Here is a 6,722-nt window from a genome sequence, read left to right as displayed (position 1 = left end):
CCCCCCCCCTCCTCCCCCCCCGCTGTCGGGACAAGCCTGGGCCTCGGTAGGGCCGAAGGCTCGCAGGCCTCGTACCTGCCCTGCTGGGACACGCGGGTGCCCGCACGTAACGCGTGCCCCGGGGCAGCCGGTGCTGGAGCAGGTAGCTGGCCCTGGGGAAGGAAGATTTCTGGATAGCGGAGAGACACGGGGGCCATCAGCTGCTCCTCGCAGGCGAATGGATGAGGCGACCTCGCTGCCCCTGGTGCTGTGCCTGCGCCGGGAAAGGGCCTTTGCGGTACAGAGGGAAGGAGCTCCCCGTCCCTGAGACACCTCACAGGTCAGGGCTGCTTAGCGTGGGAGCTCAGCGCCTTGCGTCCTTCCAGGGATAACAGCCTGCCCTTGCCCTGCTTGGTGTTGAGACGCAGATGGGAAGGGACTGCTACAGCTCCACCTGTGCACAATGGAGGATTATTAAGACAGAAATTGCCATGAAAAAAACAAAACAAAACAAAACACTTCCTTCTAAGAGATTAAGTTAAAAGAAAGTCAAGGACTTGGAACTGAAGAAGTGCCAGATTTAAGGCAATTGTCTCTTTGGAGCAATGCATTAGCATACAGTCCTGAATTAACTGATCACACACCTGTTTTGAGGGGTTTTATGACCCTTGCCTTATTCAGTGAAGCAACCAGAATGCGCAAGTGCAGCCAATTCATTTCTCAGAGCAACACCTTATGTTTTCAACTGCCTCTTTTACAGAGATGGGAGTTGACAAGAAAATAAATTTTCTCTTCAAAAGTCACGTAGTATGACCATATCAGAGCAATGAAAGACCCATTATTCTAAATTCGTACTTGTTCGCTAACTCCTTGAAATACTAACTCCTTGAAATTACTTCTGCCTCTAGAACTGCCTGCCTCTTTCTTTGATATTTTCCTATTTGCACCATTGTTTCTTTACCTTAGCAATTGTATATGTTACACTATCACCTTAAAAAAAAAAAAAAAGTAATTATAAAGTAAAGCAGAACAAGCTAGGTTTCACTTCTCGGATAGTTCTGACATCCCACATGCCAGACATTCACATCTGTGCATGTCATCCCAAGCTCTTATACCCAATAGGGGCACCACTGAGTTGCAATTCATCTGATCTGTTCTAATTCTGGATTGAGAGGAACAATTCCTTTAGGGGTGCCTGTTTGTTCATATTGACCATAAAAAGCACATGGACTGCTACTTCAGAATAAAAACGTATGCAAAAAGAAATCTTCTCCTATGACTTACAGAGCTGTAAAGGGATACAGATCTAAAGAATGGTGGTACAGAAACCCCCTAGCTGAAGTCAGAAAGGTTTGTATTATTTATATTAGTCTAAAATAAAAGACACTACTTGGCTTTACAAATCTTTTCTTAGACTATAGCTTCTGTAACTACCTCTATCCATAAGTGTAAAGCAAATAACACTGTAGGTTTGACAAACAAAAGTTCAAAATGTTTTTGAATAGCTGAATGCCCAAGTATAATCTCCACCCTTAAAAAATAGATCTGCAAAGAAATCCATAGGGAAACACAAGAGAGACTTTGTTTTGTGCTTCTGCCTGCTAAACAAGGGAAGGTATGCTTCAGCCAGAAAAGGCCTGCCCCAAGAGAACAAGGCCCATTACAACACACACCTTTCATTCCAACCTCAAGAAGGTATAATAAATATCCCCTTTGTTACCACTAGTTGTAAACTACTATCCAAGCCTCCAGGCTGGCAGAGGTTATGAAATCATGCCTGTATTTTCTTTCTGAAGCGTGAGTTTACAAAACACAGAAATATTTCATTTCACGTAGGGTACATCCATTGGGGTCATGGTTGATGAAGCATTGTCTCAAGGACAGAGACAGTTTAAGCAGTTCCAGCATTAGCCTCTTAATCCTAGTCCTCCTGGCATCCTTTCTTTTGTGCCAATGCAACCACTCGGACAGCTAGATAGCAAGGTAGATCAAAGCCCAAGACTTCCCCCAACGCCCCCAAAAAGCCTAAATCAAACCAAACCAAACCCTCAAGACTCTTTTGGGTTGTGTTCATTTGTTTGTTTGTTTCCCCAGTCATGAATATCCTGATCTGGCTCACTATACATTTGTGCAAATGCTCCCATCAACACACAGGAGAGGAATAATAAATCAAGAACTGGAGAGGGGCAGGAAATGCATCAGCCAATTTACGCACTGCAAACTTAAAACTGTAGATATATATTTATTTTTATTTTTCTTAAGGAGAAAGATTGTCATTGTTTGCCTTGCTATTTTTAATTGATAGCTAAATGGCAAACACATAAAAAACCACCACAGACTGTGAACGATACTGGCTAACATGAACCATTTACTAAGGTTTATCTTCTTCGCTATCAGAAACATAGTGTAGTTCTTCACTATCAGAAACAGCATCTTTGAGAAAGAGACTCCCGTCTGTCTCCAAAGGGTATCAGACTCCAAATTGCTAAAACCACTGCATCTCTCAAGTATCTTTGTTCATCTTGGTTTGCTTAGAAACAAGCCTGAAAGTTAATTTTAGGCTCCAGAATCACAAAGCATTACATGTTTTAACAAGTCAGAGGCGAAAGAGAATTTTTTGTAAAATAAAAACATTAGCAAAGCAGAATTTGCTGAACATTAACAAAGCAGATAAAGCAGCAACAAAGCACAGTACAGGGCATTGTAAGAAAAGAAACAAATTGTCTACCAGAAGCACAGCAATCACAGTTCTAAATCATTTGCAGATATGAAAAAATAACTGATAACCAGGTCAATACAAACAGCTTTATGTAATGCTTCTGAAAAGATTTTTCAACCTCAGAGTTACAACGAAGCACCTCAACTGTGCGTTATTCTTGCCTGGTACCAGCAGAATCATACTGATCAGGGATAAAAGAGGACCTCAGGTGGCAGAAAGTAGCAGCTGCAGGTTATCTAACTGCTTTCAAACCACATTAAGTAATTCAGCTCATTTTAATTGCCCTGTCGCATGGACTCATACTATGCTCCTTGTTTACCTCAAAAGGTTTGTTTTGTTACACTTGCTGTACAGATGTATGACTTTCACCCTGAGGGTCCTTTTGTAACACACTGCAAACAAAGGCAGTTTTACATACATGAGAAAAAAACATGTTTCAGGGCTGTTGGTAGCTCAGATTTAAATCCTTAAATTGGATTTATAGGGTTTTTTTCAGCTTCAGTTTGAAATGTTTTAAAAAATCTGTTTAATTCATAATTAGGAAGCTCTAAGCAGTCAAGCTTAAGGGAGCAGCTCAGAATTTCTGCCTGAACCCTGGAGGTACATCAAAACAACCAGCACCTTTGGGGCGACGAAGCTCCCTCACTGTCAGCAGAGGACCCTGACCTTTTTGTGTTCTGTTTCAGTAAGACATGTGGGAGCCGGTCACTTCAGCTGCACCCAACTTGTTTCAGTAACGTCAACTGCAGTTCAAAACCAAAGGGTGTGTCCAACTTTAGTTTAGTAAGTGTGTAGCTGTGACAGCCTTTTTGAAAACGGGGGAAAAAAAATTTTAGGTCCTTCATAGCCCAAGAAGTTTGAACTGCAGCTCCCAGGTTTCAGAGTGCTCTGTGACAACACCGGAGCCACTGCTCCTGAAGCTGAACTTACAATACACATAGAAATACCTGAGTCAAGGCTCCAAAGCAGGAAGGTCTGTAAGAGGAGACTTGAATCTCCACCCTGCTGAAGAATCCAGTACAGTTACTCTCAGAAGCTGCGCTCTCACGTGTTACTGAGAGTCCTTCTTTCTTATTCTGAGATACACACTGGTAGGCTCCTGATGGACTCTTGTCTCTTCCTGTATATTCCTAGAAACTTTAACTGACCTGCACAGAATGTCAGAGAGGATGGAATCAGGAGTACATCAGAATACATATTATTTAGAAGTCAGATATATATAATCTAGACCTTTTACTGCCAGAAAAAGTTCAAACCTTTAGAAAATGCCTATTTTATATATTTTATCTTTTCATGCTGTCTCTGGATGCACAGTTAAAGATATCCACAAACTTTTTCTTTCATAACATACTATCTTATGAAAGGTGAGATGAAGACAGTATGATTAGAAAACAGGAAGATTAGTCACATGCCCCTGCAGCAGGACCTGTTCTAGCACATTTCTTTCATAGTTTGAAACATAGTGATTGCGACTGAGAGATGTACTGTGCATTTTTCTAAACCAGGCAGATACAGGGCAGATTCAAGAACAAATAAAGTGTAGTTTAGCTTCCCAATTCTAACCACAGTAGCAGAAGCAGTATACAAACAGATCATGGTCATAGTTTTTCTTGGTAATTCTGATAAAATAATGCAAAAGTCACTAAATATTTGCTACATTTGCATATAGTCTTTTCTGATATTAGATATTATGAGGTATGGATCGAGCAACATTAAATCATACATGCTACTCAGAATAGGCTATCCAAACTTTAGATTTCATCAATGTCTGTGTGAATATTTCTAATGGGGCAAACATTTCTAAATTCTGTGAAAATCCATCTAAGTATGGTCATAGACTTTGAAGATTACACACAGGGATGACAAATAGTCCGCTCTGTTATGCAAGTTACGCTTTGGTGCCTGACTTCTTGAAAAATACCCTGACTCTATTTTTTAATTGTTAAAAAAAAAGCAGGGGGGAGAGTTTCAAGCTTTTTATGTTTATGATTATCATTTCCTACATCTCACATGAACAAACTACTCACATTACAAGGTATTTGCAGACTCAGCCTGTGGAGAATGTTAAGTAATGTGGCAAGTTAATGTTATGTTTTACACAGGCTATGGAAAGGCAAACCTGTGGCTGGATGTGCGTCAGAGGTAGCGTAAGTGCACGCTGCAGAGCGAGGATACTCAGAGCCGCTGTGCAACGCTGGTGCCAGTGCCAGCTGCTGTTGCAGGCTGGGAGAAGGGAGAGACAGGGGCTACTGGTGTTTGAAGAAGAAAACTGCACGGAAGTCACTCCCATCACTCTGAAACATAACTTATCCTGTCCCGCTGAACACAAAGAGAACAAGTTCAGAGGATTTAAAATCCTACCTAAAGGATACCTAAACTGGAATATTTCATTAGACTTCCTTGGGCTTGTAAAGACAAACACAGCACCTCTAGGTGAGAAGTAACCATGTCAACAATGTCTCGTGAATTGTAACTAACGAAGTCAGGCTTTCTAATACCATCTGAGATGAAGTTGTGGTGGCTGTGTATTCCTCAAGTGCCTTTCAAATACCCTCCATCCACAAAGATCAGTGAAGTGTTTCATTCTCAGAAACAGTCCTAAAAACAAGGGACGATCAGGATAAAGTGACAAGCTTGGTGATGGCAGCTATTACCTGACTCCATCGACCAAGAAACACTGGGTAAAGGCACATCCTGTATTTGATTACACAGAGGAAACAATAACATTGAGTATGCCCAAGTTGTTCTTAAAAGCACATGGTGGAGAATCAGAGGGAGAAAAAAAACCCCACCTTCTTCCTGCAACGTGTCCTATTCCTTTCAGTTACAGTATGTTTAGGTATTACTGGAAAGACACACACTACTAAATACTAACATCACAAATGTGGTTTCCAAGTTGAGAGGCTCATTTAAATAAACATTTTTCTCACAAGCATGAAACTTCCTTTGGCCAACACTGAAAATGTCCTCATTGTTTAAGGGAAGCTCTGTGCATGTTCTGAAGGATCAGGAGTTAAATATAAAAGATATTGCCACGAGACTCCGAGAAAACACCATGTTTTACATTGTGTTACACGTGTGTTACATAGTAGGTAATTCACTGCCTAGGCCAAAAAGAGCCCCATGTTTATTCAGTCCCACTAAAAAGGGTAGGGCTAGCAAAGGAACAATGCATTTTCCTGTTTTATTATAGTTCATTTTAAATAAAAATTACAAACAACTTTTCTCCCTTCTCAGAAACCTTGTCATGTTGAGCATGATTGTTTTTAATTCTTCTGCAGTGTGTTCACATAAGTGTCACATAACAATAACTATTCAGAGGTAACTTTACTCTTCCCTTTGTAAAAACAATGCAGTGTCTAATGTCCCATTAAAAAAAGAAAGCCTGTAAAAGTCACCACCTTTTCGCCAATATTATGAACATCAATCATCTGCAAATTGTTATAATAAAACTCATTTAAGAATACAATGTGGAATAGCAGAAGATGTAAATACTGTTTCAGTAAGACAAAAATGCACACACTTCAAACACATAGTTACAGCATATGTCTCAATTAAAAAAACACACTAGCCCCATTCCCATTTTGAAAAACCTAAGGCTAAACTTTTCATTGTGATAGCAGCAGGACTACAAAATGCAGCGTATGTCAACAGGTTACCTACACTACCACATTATTTTGCTTTGCCCCAGTAATCAAAAAAGTGTGGAAGTCAGCTGAAAGTCCTTGCTCATGATTGTCCCAATGAGTTCCCAGGAGAGGAAAGGGTTCCTGTCTGGACCCTAAAGAAAAGGTGGACTGATACATCCAACTCCGAAACAGCACAACATAGGATACCTTCAAAAAAGTTGAAGAAGTTACTGCCAAAGCAATTTCCCACCTTTGCTTTGCTGCGTACAAAGCAGGTATCTGGCCCAGGTAGATAACAGCTTATCAAAATGCATGCGTCTTCCCTGTCTCACAGTGATCACAACTCATTAAAGAAAAAAGAGTCACCAACTATTACACATACATTTACAGTGTTA

This window comes from Charadrius vociferus, unplaced genomic scaffold (assembly GCF_000708025.1).
Source record: "Charadrius vociferus isolate BGI_N301 unplaced genomic scaffold, ASM70802v2 scaffold134, whole genome shotgun sequence".
NCBI classification, from domain to species: Eukaryota; Metazoa; Chordata; class Aves; order Charadriiformes; family Charadriidae; genus Charadrius; species Charadrius vociferus.
The sequence above is the reverse complement of the archived record's forward strand: the minus strand, read 5'-3'. Positions refer to the sequence as shown.